Raw genomic sequence first — 21,498 nt, 5'->3', positions numbered from 1 at the left:
AGCTATGGGCAACTGGTGATGGCAGCTTCATCACAACAACATGCACATTCATACATCACACCTTGTGCAGAGTTTTTTTATGAGACATCAAATCTCCCAGGTGACTCAGCCCCTCTACACCCCAGATTTGGCACCCCGCAACTTCTATATTTTCCCAAAACTAAAATCACCTTTGAAAGAGAAGAGATTTCAGAACTTTCATGAGATTCAAGAAAATATGACAGGGCAGCTGATGACAATTGGGAGAACAGTGTGAGGCTCCAGGTGCCTATCTTGAAGGGCACTGAGGCATCATTGTCCTATGTACAATGTTCCTTGTAGCTTAGGTCGTCGCTGTATACTTTCTGGACAAATGACTCTTTTTCTTCTTTGTTTTTCTTTTTTTATTTTTTAGTTATACTATATTGATTATGCTATTACAGTTGTCCCGAATTTTCCCCCTTTACCAGCCTCCACTCGGCATCCCCTACTCCCTCAGGCAATCCCCACACTATTGTTCATGTCCACGGGTTTTGTGTAGGTTCTTTGGCTACTCCATTTCCTACAGTGCAGTTTATATCGCCATGGCTGTACTGTTAACTACCTAATTTTACTTCTTAATCCCCCCACTTTTTCACCCATTCCCTCACCTGACACCCATCAAAACACTGACTGTGTCCATGATTCTGTCTCTGTTCTTGCATGCTTAGTTTGTTTTTCAGATTCAATTGTTGATGGATATGTATTTATTGCCATTTAATTGTTTATAGTTTTGATTATCTTCTTTTTCTTACATAAGACCCTTTAACATTTCATAAAATAATGACTTGGTGATGATGAATTCCTTTAGATTCTTTTGGGAGGGTTGTCTTTTTTTTTCTCTTTGAGAAACTTTTTGTCTGCCTTTTATTTCTAAATAATATCTTTGCTGGATAGAGCAATCTTGGCTGTAAGCATCTGCTTTCTATGACTTTGAATATTTCTTGCAAATCCTTTTGAGCCTGCAAAGTTTCTTTTGAGAAATCTGCTAACAGTCTTATGGGAACTCACCTGTAGGTAATTAACTGCTTTTCTCTTGCTTCCTTTAAGGTTCCCTCTTTATCTTTAACCTTTAACATTTTAATTATGATGCATCTGGGAGTGGGCCCCATTGTACCTATCTTGTTTGGGGCTCTCTGTGCTTCCTGGATTTGCGTGTCTATTTCTTTCACCAAATTAATGAACTTTGCTTTCATTATTTTTTTTTTTAAATAGAGTTGCAATTTCTCGCTCTTTCTCTTCTCCTTATGCCACTCCTGTGATGAGAATTTTGGAACACTTGAAGTTGTCCCAGAGGTTATATACAGTATGCTTTTTGGGGGAGTGGGGGGATCTTTTTTCTTCTTGTTCTGACTGGTTGTTTCTTGCTTTCTTATGTTCCAAATCATTGATCTGATATTCAGCTTCATCCACTCTACAGTTGTTTCCCTATAAATTGTTCTTTATTTCGATTAGTGTATCCTTATTTCTGACTGGATCTTTTTTATGTTGCTGAGGTCTTCACTAAGTTCCTTGATCATCCTCATAACCAGTGTTTTGAACTCTGCACCTGATAAATTGCTTATCTCCATTTTGTCTAGTTCTTTTTCTGGAATTTTGATCTGTCCTTTCATTTACATCAGGTTTCTTTGTCTCTTCATTTTGGCAGCCTCCCTGCATTTGTTTCTATGTATTAGGAAGAGCTGCTATGACTCCCTCTCTTGGTAATGTGGACTAATGCAGTAAGTGTTGTATTGGGTCCAATGGCACAGCCTCTACTATCATCCAAGCTGGGTATTTGAGTTGTGCCCTTGTGTGGGCTGAGTATACTCTCCTCTTGTAGTTGAGCCTTGGTTGCTGCTGGTAGATTAATGGGAGGAAATTACCCAGACCAATCAGCTGCAAGGATTGCCTATGACCACTGACCACTGACCTCTGTCCTCCTTGGAGGACAAACTGTGCGGGGGAAGGGTGGTCATGCTCAGACATGGTCTGTAGTTGTTCATTGGGTGCACAGGCCCTGAGGTTTCCCAGGTGGTGCAGGCCAAGGTCAGCACCCACCTGTGTTTTGCCCAGGGCCACTCTGCCTGAACTATAAAGCAATCTGAGATGGCAGCTACTTATGCTGGGCTTAGAGGTTCTCAGGTGAAGCCAAGCTGTGAATCCTGGCTGGCAGCTTCCAGTGCCAAGTCTGGGGCCACTTAGAAAGTGGTATGGGGGCTGGGGGCTCACTGAGGCTGTTTGTTGCTTGTTTGAATTGATTTAGGACATTGGGAAGCATGAGCCAAGACCAGTTCATATGGAAAAGCCACTGTTAAAAGATGTAAGTTGGCTGGGATGGCACCTCAGAGGATCTCCATGGCGGGGCGAGCAGTGTTAGCCAGGTTGTTGGAGTCTCAGATAATGGCCTCTGCCTGCCTTTCTGTCTAGGAGAAAGCTGTCCTCCAGCACTTGCCTGATGCCAGACACTTCAGTTCCTCCTTGTATGCTACTGGTGCCTTTCAAGCTCTTAACCTCTGTGCTGGAGCCAGATGGAGTGAGTCTGAGTAAGGCCATGAGGAGTTATTTAAGAGGATATGCTTGGGGCTCCAGGAGTTTCTTCCACCAGTTCAATCCCTGCTGGTTTCTGCAGCCAGAAGTTAGGGGCAGTCATCTTTCCAACACTGGTACCCTGGGCTGATTGGCCTGAAGAGGGGCTGGGACTCCTCGTTCCTGAGATATCCAAATTTTTATCTACCTCATGCACATGTGGGACCAACTTGTTCTGTGTCTCCGCCCCTCCCACCAGTCTGGATGGATGTGGTTTCTTTAAATCTATAGTTGTCAGACTTCCATTCAACTCAATTTGTGATGGTTCTGAGTGACAGTTAATATAATTGTAATTTTGATGTGGTTGTGCAAGGATGTGAGCCGTGTTTACATATGCCCCTTTTTTGTTTCATTTTCCTAGTTTTAGTAGTTGACCTCTTCTACATTTGCTTAATTTTCTTTGAACATGGCATTTTACTTGTTCAAATATTAGCAATATTATTTCAAAATGCTTCAATTCAACACTCTGTCAATAAATGTTTTCCCTTCTGATATGTTCTCAGACCATGTAGGTGTCTTACTCCCAAAAGGAATGGTTGTTCTTCATGCTAGAATCTCATCTTTAGCGTTTCCTTCCCACATGGGAGTATGAGCAAATGGCCACTAGAGATAGGGCTGGTCACTCGGGCACACATCTTACCCAAAATGCCCCCTTTTTCCCTTTTCAATAATGACTTCATTGTGTTGAGTCACGTTCTCCTGATACTTTTATTAAATGGCACATAGAAACTAAAATTCTTGAATAAATGTATTTATTCCCTAATCAATCAGCTTATAAAACTTCAGGTTGTTCTCAGGATTGTGAAGGCAGTTTTACACTGTCATCTACCTAGTCTTCAGCCTTGCGAGTGCCAAGTGTGATATCATTCTCATTCCTAAAATTCACGTTTTCAATATTTTGTTCTCAGAGAGGTTTTACAATTTTCTGTTTATCTTTGATTTTTTTATGTACGTCTCCCCTTTTTTAATTCTAGTACTCAATAGGCCTTCGTGTTCATAAATGTGAGTTTTAGTCGTGGAAAGTTTGCTTGTACTATACCTTTAAATGATCTTCTCTCATTTCTTTCTTCCTTGTTAATTATGCCATTTCTTGGCTATTGGATTTGCCAGAATGTTCTTTTCCTTATTTTTAATCTCTTCCCCCAGTTTTCATTGTTTCATCATTCTATTTTAACTTCTTACTGATTTCCTCAAGCTTATTTTCAATGCTTTTTTAAACTTATAATCCAGTTATAATAATTTAATTTGTAAGAGTTCATTGTTTTTGCTAAATATTTATTTTATAGTATTATATTTTTTATTAATATAGCTTATAGCATTATTGATTATAATTTTGTCGTATGAGGATGTCTTCCTCTTTTTTCTGTGATTTTTTCTCTGGATTTATTTTATGTTTTGTTTTGCTTTTCTTCTTTCTTCTATATATAACTTTCTCATATGGCTTCTGACTGTTAGATGTCCATTCATATTTATGAATGAGGCATGAGAGAGCTGATTAGACTCTCAGTGTTCATAGTCAAGTTTGCCAATATCTGGAGGTCTTTTCTCTACAGCCATTCTTCTCTAGAAAATTGAAATCTGGTCAGCCCCACATAATTTCTGAGGCCCAATGCATACTGAAAATTCAGAGATACTTTGTCAAAAAGTTAAGAATTTCAAGACAGCAATAGCAAGTGAAAAAGTAAACATATTACACTACTTACAAAACTTTTATAAATATTTTTTTTAAAAGGCAGCAATAGCAGAACATTAAACTAAGTGTGGTCTTTCTAAGCGCATGGTCCTATGAGATGCACAAATCACAAACCCATGAAGATATTCGCTTGACCCTCAACGTTCAGCAATGGACATATTTTGGTTGGTTCTAGACTTTCAATTAATTCCCCATTTTTCAGCCCTGTGCCTCCTTATGCCCTCTGCATTTTTCTTTGTTTTAAAACTCCTCTTCAGTTTCTACTGGGAACAGGGATATATTTCCTAGGAATGGGGTGGTGTGTTGCCCAGTAGAGTGACAAGAGGCTGTCACCATGGTGGTCATCCTCTCTCTATATAGACGTTTAACGTGCTATTTCCATTTCATCCTTCACCTTGCGTTCTTTCTGGAAACTTTGCGTCAGGACCCTCATGAATATATATTTTTTTCTTTTTGATTTCTCCACTTAAAGAAATTAATTGTAGCTTTTTCCATTCTCTTAAATAAAATTGACCCCATTCTTTCATCTTAATCTTCCAAGATTTGTTGGAATCTTTTGTCTGTGGTTGCCTTGTCTCCTGTTCTCTTTGTTCTTGTGATTTTATACCTTGTTTTGCTCATTTGTCTCATTCACTGTGGTGCAGAATAGAGGAGGAAGCCTTTTGTATGTCCAGTCTTCCATGACTCAGTAATTATCATCAAAATATTATGTTGAAATTTTATTTTTCTAAATTTTTTTGTTTAATCTTTATTATATTTTCCCATTACCGTTTAGTGCCCTTATACCCTCCCCACCCCCATCAATCACCGCATTGTTGTCCATGTCCATGAGTCCTTTTTCCTTTTTGCTCAATCCCTCTACCCGCTAACCTTTCTGCTTACCCATAGCTGTCATCCTGCTCTCCATCTATGAGTCTAACCCTAATACCCTTGTTAGTTCAGTTTCTTCATTAGATTCCACATATGAGTGAAATCACGTGGTATTTGTCTTTCACTGACTGGCTTATTTCACTTAGCATAATGTTCTCCAGGTCCACCCATACTGTAACAAAACGTAAAAATTTCTTCTTTTTTATGGCTAGTTGAATTCCATTTTGTAAATGTCCCATAGTTTTTCTATCCACACATCTACTGATGAACACTTGAGCTGCTTACATATCTTGGCAATTGTAAATAACTCTGCCATGAATATAAGGGTGCTTATGTTCTTTTGAATTAGTGTTCTGGGTTCCTTTGGATATATTCCCAGAAGTGGAATCACTGGGTCAAAAGGCAGATCCATTTTTAATTTTTTGAAGTATCTCCATACTGCTTTCTACAGTGGCTGCATCCCCACAAACAGTGGAAATGGGTTCCCCTTTCTCCGCATCCTTGTCAGCACTTATTGCTTGTTGATTTATTGACAATGGCCATTCTGACAGGTGTGAGATGATATCTCATTGTGGGTTTAATTTGCATTTCTCTTATGATTAGTGATGTTGAGCACATTTTCATATGTCTATTGTCCATCTGTATGCCCTCTTTGGATAAATGTCTTTTCAGGTCCTTTGTCCATTTTTTAAGTGGGTTGTTTGGGTGTTGTTATTGTTCTTATTGAGTTTTGTAAGTTCTTTATAAATTTTGAATACTAACCCCTTATCAGATGTATTGGTGAATATGTTCTCCCTTTCTGTAGGTTGTCTTTTTATTTTGTTGATGATTTCCTTTGCTATGCAAAAACTTTTCAGTTTTATATAGTCCCATTTGTTTATTTTTTCTTTTGTTTCCCTTTCATGGGGAACAAAAGTTGCAACAGCAATGCCCAAGATGCGTTGCCTATGTTTTATTCTATGATTTCTGGGTTTCAGGACTAATATTTAAGTCTTTGATCTCTTTTGAATTTATTTTTGTGTGTGGTTTAAGAAGGTGGTCTAGTTTTAAATTTCTCCACATATCTGTCCAATTTTCTCATCACCATTTACTGAATAGACTATCTTTAACCCATTATATGTGCTTACTGTATGTGCTCTGTTGAATATTAACTAACTATAAAGTTGTGGGTTTATTTCTGGGCTCTCTATTCTGTTGCATTGATATATGTGTCTGCTTTTATGCCAGTACCAGACCGTTTTGATTACTATGGCCTTACAGCATAGTTTGGTATACAGTAGTGTGATTCCTCCAACTTTGTTCTTTCTCAGTATTTCTCTTGCTATGCAGGGGCTTTCATGGTTCCATATAAATTTTTGAAATGTTTGTTTTAGTTCTGTGAAGTACATCATTGGAATTTTGATGGGAGTTGTATTGAATAGTTAGATTGCTTTGGGAAATATGGAGATTTTAATGATGTTAATTCTTCTTAACCATGAATGCAGTATGTGCTTACACTTATATGTATCTTCTCCAATTTCTTCAGTGTCTTGTAATTTTTTGAGGACAGGTCTTTTGCATCCTTGGTTAGGTTTATTCTTAGTTATTTTATTCTTTTTGAAGCAATTGTGAAGGGTATTGTTTTCTTAATTTCCCTTTCTGTTAGTATGTTGTAGGCATATAAAAATGCAACTGATTTGTGGACATTAATTTTGTATTCTACTACTTTGCTGAATTCATTGATCAGTTCTAGTAGCTTCTTGGTGGAATATTGGTATTCTCTATGTACAGTATCATGTCCTCTGCAAGTAATGACAGTATTGCCTCTTCCTTTCCAATTTGGATGTCTTTATTTCTTCTTCATGTCTGACTGCTGTGACTAGGACTTCCAGCACTATGTTGAGTAAGAAAGGTCAAAGTGAACATCCCTGTCTTGTTCCTGATCTTAAAGGGAATGCTTGTAGTTTTTGCCCACTAAGTATGATGCTGGCAGTGAGTTTGTCATATATGGCTTTTATTCTGTTTATGTAAGTTCTCTCTATTCCAGTTTTGCTGGGAGTTTTTTTATCATAAATGGATGCTGGATTTTATCAAATGCTTCTGCATCTATTGATATGATCATGGGGTTTTATCATTCATCTTGTTTACATGGTACATTACAGTTATGGATTTGTGAATGTTGTACCAACCTTGCTCATGGAATAAATCCCACTTGATCATGGTGTAAGATCTTCTTAATGTGTTGGTAAATCTGGTTTGCTAATATTTTGTTGCATATTTTAGCATCTATATTCATCAGGGATATTGGCCTATATTTTCTTTCTTTCTTCTTCTTCTTTTTTTTTTTTTTTTGTAGTGTCTTTATCTGATTTTGGAACAAGGATAATCTTGACCTCATAAAATGAGTTTGGGAGCTTTCCCTCCTCTTGAATTTTATGAAATAGTTTGAGAAGGAGAGATGTTACTTCTTCTCAGAATGTTTGGTAAAATTCACCTGTGAAGCCATGTGGTCCAGGGCTTTGTTTGTTGGGAGTTTATTGATTACTGCTTCAATTTCACTAGTCTAATCTGTTTATTCAGATTCCCTGATTCTTGCTGACATAGTTTTGGAAGATTGTATGTTGGCATATAGTTGTTCATAATATTTATTACCATTCTTTGTATTCCTTTGGTATCAGTTATTATTTCTCCTTTTTCACTTCTGATTTTACTTCTCCGAGTCTTCTTAGTGTGATTAAGGGTTTGTCAGTTTTGTTTATCTCTTTGATTTATTGACTTTTTATATCAATTTTAAGACCTTTTTTTGCTTATTTCTGCTCTGATCTTTAATGTTTCTTTCTTTCTACTCCCTTTGGAGTTGCTTGTTGTTCTTTTTCAAGTTCCTTTAAGTATAAAGTTAGATTGTTTATTTGAGCTTTTTCTTGTTTTTTGAGGTAGGCCTGTTATGTTGATATTTTAAATAAATACATTAAAAATAAGGGAACTTTTAGTAATCCTATTTAACAGTAACATGATATATGCTAAAAATAAAGCAATAATATAAAGAGATAAACTTTTTTGTGGAAAATAAGTATAAATTAAATAGAATAGGAATTCAGGATTGAGGGAGCATACTAAAAATTAATTGAAATACATGTGTCTCTAACCATCTTTCAAAACAACACGTCGGCTCTGCCTCAAGGTTCACACACAAATTATGTTTGTCTCTCCTTAGTGAAGGGGATAAATGAGTGAATTTTTAGAAGTCTTTCAGGTTACTAAATGTCCTAATTTTTACTACAGTCATTAAATACTTAGTTATGTTGTGGCTAATGAGTAAATGAGGTGCGACCAAAACCTCTGTGAAACTTAAGCAGGGAAGAGAGTGAGAATCAGGACAAATAGTATTGTTTAAAATGAACATTATCCTTGTTTAGTGGCTTTCTTTTCTAAATTTCAGTAAGATCAACTTTATTCTTATTTTATTTTATATTTTAAAATTATTCTCATTGATTCCATTATTACAGTTGTTCTGATTTTTCCCTACTTGCTAACTCCACCCAGCACCCCCACTCCCTCAGGCAACGCCACTGCCATTGTTCATGACCATGGGTCATGGTATAAGTTCTTTGGCTACTCTATTTCCTATGCTGTGCTTTACATCCCCATGGCTATTCTGTAACTACCAAATTCTACTCCTTAATCCCCTCACCTCTATACCCATTTCCCCAAAGTTACCTTTTTTATACAGCAGAAGTCTTGTGGCGTGGTATTTTAAAATGTATTCTTGTACAGAGATTAAAATTATTTCTTTCTAAATATCCACCTAGGAACCTTTATTATATAGTCCCATTAGATTGCTATAATATATTCCAGTCAAGGGATTTCTTGAAAATCAGTTGAAAACACATCACTTAACTTGTGGAACTTGTGGAACTTAACTTGGAACTTGTTGCTTAACACGCAGGAATGCAGGGGGGCATTGAGTGTATGTATTTACAGTATTTTGTTGGATGAGGAGAGGTCGCTGGTGAACATAGGGTAAAATACCGTCCATGTGTGTCTGGTGTCGGGAGTTGCCTTAAGATGAAGGAAGAAGGTTACTATGTGGGAATAAATAAAACAAAGCCTTAATTTGTTTCAAATCTCCTCATAAAAACCAGGAGGAATGGGTCACCTTTATGTCTAGCATGTCTTTATTTCACCCATTCTCCTAATGTGCTTTTTCAAATATCCCAAATTATTATAGATCTTTAGACCAATAACAGGCATTTCTTTCAATGAACACTTACATTGCTACATTCTTGATGTTAATCTCAGCATAAAGACATGGCAAGGAAATAAGGGTTCCAGCTGTGAAATCAGAAAGACTTAGGTGTTGATTCTTGGCTTACCACTTACTAGAAGAGAAACATCAGGTAAATGATAAATGTATCCTAAGCCATTTTTTTCAAACTTATCTGCATATGGAAGTTACCTAGGAGTTTACAAATATATATTTATTATTAGCACTCCCTCCAGGTGAAATAAATCATAACTTCTGGGGCTGGGGCCTGGCCTCACAGAGTTCCCTTGGCCACTGGCATATAGCAAAGGTTGAGAACTGTTGTCTCTAAGCCTCTTTACCTTTATTTTTAAATGGGTATAATAATAGCACCAGTATTGTAGGGTTATTTAAAGAATTAAGTGAAGAAAATGCACATAAAGAACGCACCACGATGCTGAAACATTGTAAATAATTAACCTCTCCCTCTCTCTGGAAGAATTATAAATACAATTTTAAAAAGAAATTGTACCCTTCTTGTTCACGTTTCCGTGCACTGCACATAGAAAGTACTTTTTGTGGGTTCAGTGTCTTTGAGAAGGGGAGAGAGGCATTGTAAGGTTGACTTTTGCTTGGCCTCAGAGACCTCTATGAAAAACAAACAAACAAAAACATTGACTAGGTGCTGCTGTAGAATCATTTCTTTCCTAAATGATTAGACGTGGCTATTATTTTTTCCAGCTGATACACCACTTCATCCTACATATACCTGTATCTGTCTCCAATGTCCCTATAGAATTTTTTAAAATATCTCCCTCCTTCCTCTCCCTCCCTCTTTCTCTTCCTTCCTCTCATCTTTCCTTCGTTCTTTTTCCTTTCCTCTCCTTTTCCTTCTTATCCACCCCCCTCATATCTTTGTCACAGACAATCACTCTCACAACCTTTGGTTCCAGGCAGTCATTGTGGATTTGTCTTCTAGTAGCAGTATTCTCCTTCCTTGTGCTTCACTGCTACATAACAATAATTGACTACAACTACGCAGACTTGCAAATGACAAAACAAAGCAGGTTATAACTCCCACATTCACACTGTTCTCTTTCCATAGAGCCAACTTTAATATTATTCACTAAATACTATTTTATGCATTCACTCCACTAATATATTTTGGCATCATTACCATGTGTCAGGATTTTTATTGATACTAAAGAGAACAAACATACACTTGGCCTCAGATAAGGTCACAGCCTGTGGAAGTTTCAATAAATGAGCCAACTTTTATTGCACAGTGTGATATGTGCCACAGGGAGATATCAAGTGCCCTCTCCAGGCACTGAGGAGTGCACATGGCCAGGGTCTTTGCTCAGCCTAAGGGACTTGGGAGGCAGGGCTGGGTTATGCCATCTGAGCTGCACTTTAGAGAAGGAAGGTAGGAGTTTTGTGAGGAGTAAAGAAAGGGTAAGGGGGTTAAGATGTGGTTCAGTATTCTGGAGTGTGAGCAGATTCATGAGAAATGTGCTGAAAAATTTATGGGAAGCCAGGTTTAAGGAGCCTGGGATTTATTCTTGGGACACAGGACAACCCTGAAGAATTGCTTAAATAACATGGATAACACATAATAAAATTTCCTTGGGAATATTTTCCTGTTATTGTGAGGAAAATTAAGAAGGACAGTTGATAACAGGCAAGCAATATGCAGAAAAATAGATAAAATATGATATAATATTTAAGCCAAGCAAATATTATCTCACCTTTGATATTTATTTTAATAGCAGAAATTATTGAATTCCTATGTGCCAGACATATTTCTAAGAACCATACACATAATAGCAACCACTTAAAGTAAATTCCATTATTATTATTATTGTTATTATATGAGAGATTGTAACTAACAGTAGTTAACTGCAGATATGGAGGCCATGCCACTTGAGGGCAAAGCTTCCCTCCACCACTTATTTTCTGTGTGACTTTGGACAAATTATTTGATTTATATAAATACACATATTTGATAGTGTTTTTGTGGCAATTTAGGGTTTCTTCAACCCATACCTGTCCTTTCCTTGTTCAGCGCGGACTTTAATAAGATAATGGAAAGGGGTAGTAAATAACAGCAGGAACAATGGGTGTTCAAATCTGAGTGAAGTCAAACTCTGTTGCTTCATCAAAGAGTTACATGAACATTAAACATAAAATAGATGAAATGAGTTGCCTCTAAGCAGGGACTTTGGAAGTTAGAGCAGGTTAATGCAATCGACTGGCACAGGAAGGAGGGGAGGTGAGTAGACATACTACCTGTGCCCTTTGTGGGAAGGGGACTTTATTTTGATTGTAAAACAACTATCTACACAGAAACTGCATGTGCCTTTTTAGCTCCTGTTTTTATTGTTTCTCAATTGCATGACCTTGTGCTCATCACTAAACCTCTCTTTACCACAGTTTCTCACTTCAAATCTAGATAAATAATAGTATTAAATGCATAAGATGCTATGAAGATTAAATGGATTAACAAATATAAATTAATTAGTGCTGGCTTACATGCTCTGTATATGTTGTCTATCATCATCATTTTATCATAACTATTACTATCATTGTTAACCTATTCTTTTGATTTCATGTATTAGCATGTTTGCTTAATAGTAAGTTACATATAATTCTAATCTCAAGCTTTTAAAGTGTTAGGGCCATGGGTATACTATGTTTGCTGAACTGTACATGTTGTCCGACTTGCTTGAATCAAAGTATAGTTTTAATTCCAGTCAAGGAGAGCTTCTACACTGTTAATAGTACTCGGGAGAGGGAATCGGCCATAACGAGTAGTAATTGGCAGGGGTCATCTCTTCCCTGTGGAAGATGGTGGTCATCTCCGGTGGTCTCACTTGGCAAATGTTATGTCAACAATAGATTTTTTTCAAGCACAATACAGGAACTTAGGTTCATAGTGTTAGAAATGAGCTCCACGCAGGAATATTGAAGAAACAGTGCTCATGGAAAATGATTCCTGTACTCCTGTTATCTAACATAGAATATGAAATGAATGGTGGTGGTTTTTTCTTGTTTGTTGGTTGGTTGGTTTTTGTTATTTTTCCTGGTAAAGGAAAGATTTCTGAGTGATACGATTATAATACAACAAAAAATTCAAGCATTCTTTAGATAGTTGAGAAGGGGTGTTTGGGAAGACAATTTTTGGGCTGCACACAGAACACTCTTGGGAGAAGATGAAAGAATACAATGCCTTAGAGTTTGAGACACTCAGCTGGATAATGAAGACAGAGATTCTTTAAATTGTGACATGGGGTGATAGCTGGGAAGGATTTTGTACCTGTGCTTGACTGGTTGCTGAATTTAGAACAAGATTTTTGCAGGGCAGAAATTTCTGTGGTAGTGTAGGATTTTCAGCACCCAGCAGAGAAAGGATAAAAGAACTAGCAGTTTTATGAGATTACATTTTTTTTTCAGTATTGTGGCCTTTACTAGAAATAAGTGACACAAAATCAAAGATAAAAACACATGTTTATACTGAGCAGCTTAATGCTACAGCAATGGTAACCAATTTCAACACAAACCCCCCCCCCCGATATTATTCAAATTTAAGTGAAGGAGAAGCAAGCTGAGGGAAAAACAACATAAAGAAAAAAAAAAAAAAAAAAAACAATATTGGGTGGCTGGGATGAATCTCTGACTCACATCAACATTTTCTTGTATAGGGGAGAGTTAGACGTTAAGAGATGACTTAAGACAATTTAAGGCCTGGAGAGGTTAGGATCAGAAAACTATGAGTTTCAGATTGGGGCGGAGTGGGGTGATGCTCTGTATGACTCAGAAAGTTGCCATTGGTGTTGACCATTCTCGTCCAGTATAGACAAGAATGAGCAACTGCTCTGGAGTCCACCAACCAAGGAATCCTTTCTTATTGTTTTAAAAAGGTGTGACTATAACGAAGGAATGGTGTTGGAAAATTGGCACTGGCTCCAGACCAAAGCCAGTAAACTCCAGAGATTGAAAGTGAACAGTGAGTTTGAGATGTATCACGGAAGTTTCAAGCACTTTTAAGTTGGTTGGGGACTCAGTAAAAATATGTGAGCAAGAATTATGGGGAATCAACGCAAAGTGATACTGGATAGTGAATAGCAAGTTAGTACCACTTTTAGCCATTGGAATGGTGCATGATCTATGTCCCTGTACAATAACTTACAAAGTTACAGTTCATTTTACTAACTACAGATTCCATCAATCTGCAGTACAGTGTGCTGAATTTTTGCGGAAGAGGCTCTGGAGGCTACTTAATATTGCCACTTCTACAAAGGAATGTCAAGAACTAAAAGGCATGATTGAGTAAAGGCTCCATTTGAGATAAGCTACCATTTGTTTTTCATGCTGCATCCTATTGCCTCCATGAGGAAGGGTAGCGTCTCTCCACAATTGCAAACAGAGACTATGAAAAACACCAGCAAGGGCTAGACACAGGGTTGTGAAACATTTATAGCAGATTTGATCTTGAAATTCCTAAGTTCCCAAGTGTTTTTAAAAGGGTAGTTACGAGATGGAAGTTTTTTCTACCTTTATAAAATAGAGATGATCTTTTAAAATGGAAATAGTCCTTAATAAAGTAAAAATAACCCAGACCTTCTGAGAGTACTATAGAATGATTGCTTTCACTAGATCATTTTTTCTAAAAAGAGCATAATAAAGAAGTTTTAATTAATGCCATTAGACACAGCCTGGCAGGTATTATGGGTCACTGAAAGTGGAAATACATCATAAATCTTGTAAAATTGGAATGTATGTAGATAAAAGTATACTGTAGAAACAGACTCTTGATAAGTTAAAGACCGATCATTGCATCTTCATAAGTCCACGGTGTTCTGGGATGGCTTTGCAGCAAGAATGGTTTTAGCTTCAGATTTAAGAGCAGGTGTAGCAAGACAGCCATTGAAGAAAAGGAGGCCTCTCTTCAGAACCCCTACATATGTAGAACTAAATGCAGATTTGATCATCAATATTGACATGCACAAACTAAATTCTTGATATTACTTCCAAAATGGTTCCTCCTACATCTTTATATCTGTAAAGCGCAACTCTATCCTATTTGCTCAGGTCAAAACTTAGATCATCTTACCTCCTGTGCAAGTTCCCCTGATCCGTACCACAGCCATCCTATGCATGAATTACTCCAGTGCCCTTATACACGGTCTCTCTGCATCTGTCCTTGTCCACAGTGGTGTTCATTAGGACATTTGCTAATGTCACTTCTCTCACACTTGCCACATAATAGGAATCAACTGTTCTTCCTGCTTAAATTGATATTTTGGTCATGTGATCTTTTTGTCCAGTGAAATATATCAGAACTTATATGCACACTTTCTGGGTAGTAGCTTTAAGGAACAGTGTAATTGATGGAACAGCCATAATCCATTCATTAGGATTCCTGTTATGAGACCTTTACAGTCTGGGTAAATATGTAGGATAAGGGAAAAATCATTTTTATTGCTTTAAATCACTAAGACTTTAATCTTGGCAACCAGCTTAGCTTTGCCTATTCTGAAAAAGATGTTGTTCCAGGAGATACCAGACGAACAGAACAAAACCCCAAAATATCGAACATTGGTTATGGTGATGGGTGGTAGGTGTCAAGGAAATGTAATTTGAGCCTGAGTGGATGATGATTCATGTGATGTGGTGGTAAAACTCTAACCTGTGGTAACGTGGTAATTGGGCTTGTAGCTTCACACAAGAGAATAAGCAACTGCATTTATAACTTGAATTTTTTTTTTTACTTTTGACTTCATTTTGACTTGCTACAACAGGAAAGGAACTCACAAATTGTTGATTTACAAGGAAGAATTGAAGGCATTAAAGAGACCTCAGAAATGTGGTGACCTGAAGAATGAAGACGCAGCTGATTTCCATTTCCATGCAGTGGAGGCCTTGAGAAACAAAGTCTAATCACAATTCAGCCTAGCCGCAGCCAGGGCCAAAGCAAAAGTGTTGCCACCAGACAGATTTCAAAATCATGGAATAAATTAATTTTTCACCCTGTAAATCTTTTCAGTTGAACCAAAGGTCTAGAGAAAAATATGGATGTGCCTTTAAAAGGATGTGTGTCAGATTTATACTCACAGTTAAGATCACAGAGAAGGGCATGTCTCCAAAAGAATTGTGAGTGAGATTATTGACACATGGAGCTGACTTAAAATGAATAAAAATGAAAGACTATAGCTTTGAAGGAATTGCATTGTCAAAAAGCCACCAGCCTGTGAAAATATGACTATTCAAGATATAAAATGTACTTACACAACTCAACACCTAAAAATAAAAAATACCCCCAAAATCCAATTAAAAAATGTACAGATGACCTGAATAGGTACTTTTCCCAAGAGGACAAACAGATGGCCAATAGATATATGAAAAGATGCTCAACATCACTAATCATGAGAAAAATGCAAATTAAAACATCAATGAGATTTCACCTCACACTTGTCAGAATGGCTGTCATCAATAAATCAACAAACAACAAGTATTTGCAAGGATGGGGAAAAAAGGAAACCCTCATGCACAGTTGGTGAGAATGCAAATCAGTGAAGCCAATGTAGAAAACAATATAAATATTTCTCAGAAAACTAAAAATAGATCTGCCTTATGACCCAGCAATTTTTCTGGGTATATATCCAAACAAACAAACAAACAAAAAAAAAACTTATTCAAAAGAATATGTACACCTCTATGTTCATTACAGTGTTATGTATAATACCCAAGAAATGGAAGCAACTCACGTGCCTATAAGTGCCTATCAAGAGATAATTGGATAAAGGAGAGGTGGTATGCATATACAGTGTAATATTACTCAGCCATAAGAAAGAATAAAATCTTACCATTTGTGACAATATGAATGAATCTAAAGGATATTGAGCTAAGTAAAATAAGTCAGTGAAAGACAGATACCATATCATTTCACCTATATGTGCTAATCTAAATGAATAATCTACATAATCTGAAGAACAACATAAATGGCCAAACAGAATAGAAACCAGACTCACAGATTAAAAAATCAGACTGATGTTTGCCAGAGGAGAGAAGTGTTGAGGGGCTAGGTGAAACAGTGAAGGGATTAAGAAGTACAAATGGCTAGTCACAAAGTTGTCACAGGAATGTAAAGACAAGCATGGAGAATATAGTCAGTAATATTGTAATGACAATGTACAGTGTCAGGTGGGTACTTGAAATATTGTGGTGGGGGGACCACTTTGTAAAGTAGATGATTGTCTAACCACTATGTTATAAACCTAAAACTAATATAAAATGATATTGAATGTAAACTATAACAGAAAAAATATAAAATAGTCCCCTGGACCCCAAACTGTATAGCGGTAAAGAAGGCTTAGCAAGTTGCTTGGGTATCAGTGTTCTTACATCCTTTTCAGAGGCTTTTAGTGAGGATAAAGTGTAGAGGTCAGAGCCAAGGACACTTGAGAACTGCAGGCTGGTGCAGGCTAGAGAACTACTCTCAAGGAGAAACCCCTCAAAATGGCCACTCGGCGGGCATGCAAAATTTCTACTGTTCAGTGTATTTTTATTCTTCTTATGTTTCTCAAACAAGAAGTAGCACATGTAGACTTATACTTGCTGGGGGAAAAAGTAGGTTTACAGTTGTGAGTACACAAAACACTGAGGTTATTCTTGTATTATTACTTATTAATTATTATATTCTTTATGAACAACTGTAAACCTACTTTCCCCCCACCCTGTATAGATACACTCATGAAATCTTATGCTTTTTAAAAACATTTTATTTATTTATTTTTAGAGAGAGGTGAAGGGAAGGAGAAAGAGGGAGAGAAATATCAATGTGTGGTTGCCTATCTGGCACCCCCTACTGGGGACCTGGCCCAAAACCCAGGAATGTGCCCTGACTGGGAATTGAACCAGCAATTCTTTGGTTTGCAGGCCCATACCCAAACCACTGAGGTACACCAGCCAGGGCAGATCTTATGCTTTAAAATCTGGACAGGATTCTTGAGTTTTCCATCTTGGGTAAGGTATGAGGGTATTTTGTATGTAGGAAAGAGAGTAAACCAAATATTTGTGACTCTAAGGAAATAATGTTGGTCAGTCAGGGTATTTAAAAAGGTCTGTTTTCTTTTCAATTCTAAAAATGAATTAGAATTTACAATTTCATTTCTAGTTTTTTGAGGAAATTACATACTGTTTTCCACAGTGGCTACACCAGTCTGTATTCTCACCGACAGTGCACTCTGGTTCCCTTTCCTTCACAACTTCACCAGCACTTGTTGTTTGTTGTTTGTTAATGATGGCCATTCTGACTGGTGTGAAGTGGTATCTCACTGTGGTTTTAATTTGCATCTCTCTGATGGGTAGTGATGCTGAGCATCCTTTCATATGTCTCTGGGCCCTCTCTATGACCTGGCAATTCCACTGTTGGGATTATACCCTAAGAATCCTGAAACACCAAATCAAAAGAACCTATGCACCCCTATGTTCATAGCAGCATTATTTAAATAGCCAAGTGCTGGAAACAGCCTAAGTGCCCATCAGTAAATGAGTGGGTCAAAAAACTGGTACATTTACACAATGGAATACTACACAGCAGAAAGAAAGAAGGAGCTTATACCTTCACAGCAGCATGGATGGATCTGGAGAGCATTATGCTAAGTGAAATAAGCCAGGTGGTGAAAGATGAATACCACATGATCTCCTCTATAAGTGGAACCTAATCAACAGCAGCAACAACAAAAAAAGCGAGCAAAATAGAACAAGAGACATGGAAATAAAGAATAAACCAACAGTGACCAGGGGGAAGGCGGGATGGGGTTAATGGGGTAAAATAGGGGAAGGGTCAAGTCAAGGAACATGTAGACCCATGGACAAAGGGGAGGATTGAAAGTGGAAGGTGAGGGTTGGGTAGAGCAAGGGAGAGTAATGGGGGAGGGGGAATGGGGACAACTTTAATTGAACAACGATAAAAACAATTTAAAAAATGAGAATTGAAATTTTTCACCTGATTGAATGCAGTCAGGGTCATGAGATTTGCATGTGCTGGGGAAACAGGAGCAGAAGAGAAGGTTTCACTCGGAGGCAGAATCTTGAAGAGCCAGTGCATGGTTTATCGTGCCTTTGTCTTTTATACTCTGGTTATAGAAGCAAATTAACTGGTTTGGGTCTCTGAATAACTGCAATGAACATAATCCCCCTTTTTGACCAACAGGGTAGATGTGGAACAGATGGTAACCTGCTTAATGGCTGTAAATCACGGAGTTTTTACAGATCTTTACCCCTGTAACATAACTGACTGCATCCTAATCACTATAAACCTAAATTCTTACTGTCAGAGCAGAATCCAGAATTGTCACTTTAAACCATGTCACACCATTCAGTTCTCTTCATGATGCTCTCCAGTGGCTCAGAGTGAAAGTCTTCCCTTTAACTTTCTTCTTTCTTTTTAACTTCCTGTCCTAATTTCCTGTGACTCTCCATTTCATCCCTTCTGCACATATCCACACATTCTCTGACCTTGCTCTTCTCACAAAATGGTAAACATTCACATTTTGCCTTTGTTTCCTTCCACCTAGAACACTCTTATCCCAATTATACATATGACCTTCTCTCTAACTTCTTTCATGTAGAGTATCACTCTATCTAAGTAATACTTTTCCAACCACCTTTTATTAATATAAATAAAGCAATAACACCTGCTCTTTCATTTCCATTTTAGTCTGCTTCCCTTTCATCCAAAACACTTACCACCCACTGATATTTTGTGTATTTACTGATACATCTCTCCCTTCACTCGCCACATATCCTCACACACACTAAAATCTAAGCTCCATGATGGAAGAGCCATTGTTTTGTTTATTGCTGGGGTCCTAGGTTCCGGGACACTATCTGACTCAGAGCAATTACTCAATAAATACTGAGTGAATAAAAACTAGAAGAGAGAAATCGGATGTGTCTTTTTTTGGAAGTGCTTGTATACTTAGATAGTATGATTTTGCTTGAAATTATGTACCTTATGGTGTGAACCATAAAGGACAATAGTATGTTGCCTCTCTAGTGAACTAACATTTCATGATTTGTCACACTTGAAATTAGTATAGATGTTGATTTTCTATCCTGCAAGTTCTTCAGACAACTACTTATCTGGTGAATGGATATGAGATAAAATCACATTCCTTCCAAAAGAAAAAGATAAATCTCAGATCCACTCCTAATATTTTGGGGGCTCTGGCAAGAGTGCAATGGAAGCCCAAGTAATAATGTGTTAATATTAAAATTGTAAATCAAGCACACAGACTATTAAATAAAATATGCTCCATGCCCTCTTATTTGGATAAATAAACTTTCTTAATCACCTAGAAAGGTGGAAATAAATTTAGATTCTAGAATTTAGAATTCTTAGACTCCTCTGGGTTTCACACTAGGATGTAGTTATAAACCACATCATGCCCCGTGTTTTTCCCACATCAGTTTCATATCACACAGGGAAGCCCACTCATGTATTTCAGCCGAACACCAAGCTCTATATGCAAACCCTATAAACCTGTGATCTCTTGATTATTCCTAGAGATTCACCTAGAGAATAGAGGTAAATCTATTCTCTAGATTCACATACATCTTTGGGATGAAAGATCCAAGGGAGAGGCTGAAACAGGTCTTAGAAACAAAGTTTGGTTCATTTGTGCAAATGATTCTGAGACCGTTGGATAGGCATGCAATAGAAGTAGGGTTGATCTTTCTGGAGTGGGTACCTCCCGTGACCTTGCAACCCATGAGATGTGAGGAATTGATCAGAGAAAGTCCCAAACAGGAACCTATACTGCAAGGCCCAGGAGAGTGATCAAGTCTCAGAGCAGTGTCATATGAGGAAGGGTGATACATCCACAGGATGTGTCAATAAGTGTTGTGTGTTTATAACCCTAAACCCTTACTGAGCTAGAGCTCACTGGGAGTATTCAGAGCTGTAGACAGTAGTGAAAATAAAAAAAATTGAGCCTTAATATGATAGTGTAAATAACTAAAGACAAATAAGTCTCCTTTAGGCAAAGTAGAACTTCTAAGTAATTAATTGGGTATTTTATGAAATAATTTGAATCTCATAAATGTGGAGTTAAAGCAACTGATGCTGGCTCAGAAAATAGACAATCCAAATAACTTTGGATCCTTGGGGAGGGAATGGAGACTGTTATTAAATAGGGTGTGGATTTTCTGGCCCATGATGGCAGCACAGTGTTAGTTGTAGAAAAAACATCCAATGCGAACTGCTGCATACCATGGTGTTTTCTATCAGCATATGATGGGGATCAGCCTGTAAACCTCCAGAATTAGTGTGCATTAACTTTTCTACATTAGAACCAATCTGATGCTGGGTAATTTACTGATTTAAAAAAATCCTTTAATTCTCTGTATGACTGAAATCTTCATGAGTAGCATGGTGGTTATGGGCAAAGTGTTCCTTTTAAAGATATAGTCTGACCCAGGAGGAGACAATGATTACTGATTGCTACAGGAAACATTTAAAAATGTTTTGGACCATTCCAATTATATTCAAGATATCATCTAACATGAAAATATTACAAAACTTTGTTAAACATGAAAGGAATTTTCTTCTCAAAATAAAATAGGTAGTGAAATTATTGAGTGACTTAGTCCAGTGATTCTCAAATTTCTTGACTCAGGACCCCATTATACTGTTGAAATTATTAAAGAGCCAAAAGATATCTGTTTATGTGAATTATATTGATTAATATTTACCATATTAAAATTAAAATGGATATTTAAAAGCTATATTTATTTAAATATCACTGGAAGTCCTAGCCACAATAATCAGACAAGAAAAAGAAATAAAAGGCATCCACATTGAAAGGAGGAAGTAAAAGGGTCATTGCAGATGATATGATAGTGGGCACAGAAAATCCTATAGGCTCCACCAAAACACTACTCAGCCAAATAAATGAATTTAACAAAACAACAGGAAATAAATCAATATTCAGAAATCAAAGGTTTTTATATACAAAAGATGAAATATCAGAAACAAAAACTAGGAAAAAAATCCCATTTACGATAGCAACAAGAAAAATAAAGGACCTAGGAATAAACTTAACCAAGGAGGTAAAAGACC

The sequence above is a fragment of the Desmodus rotundus genome, chromosome 7, assembly GCF_022682495.2.
Source record: "Desmodus rotundus isolate HL8 chromosome 7, HLdesRot8A.1, whole genome shotgun sequence".
NCBI lineage: Eukaryota > Metazoa > Chordata > Mammalia > Chiroptera > Phyllostomidae > Desmodus > Desmodus rotundus.
Note: the sequence above shows the minus strand (reverse complement) of the source record.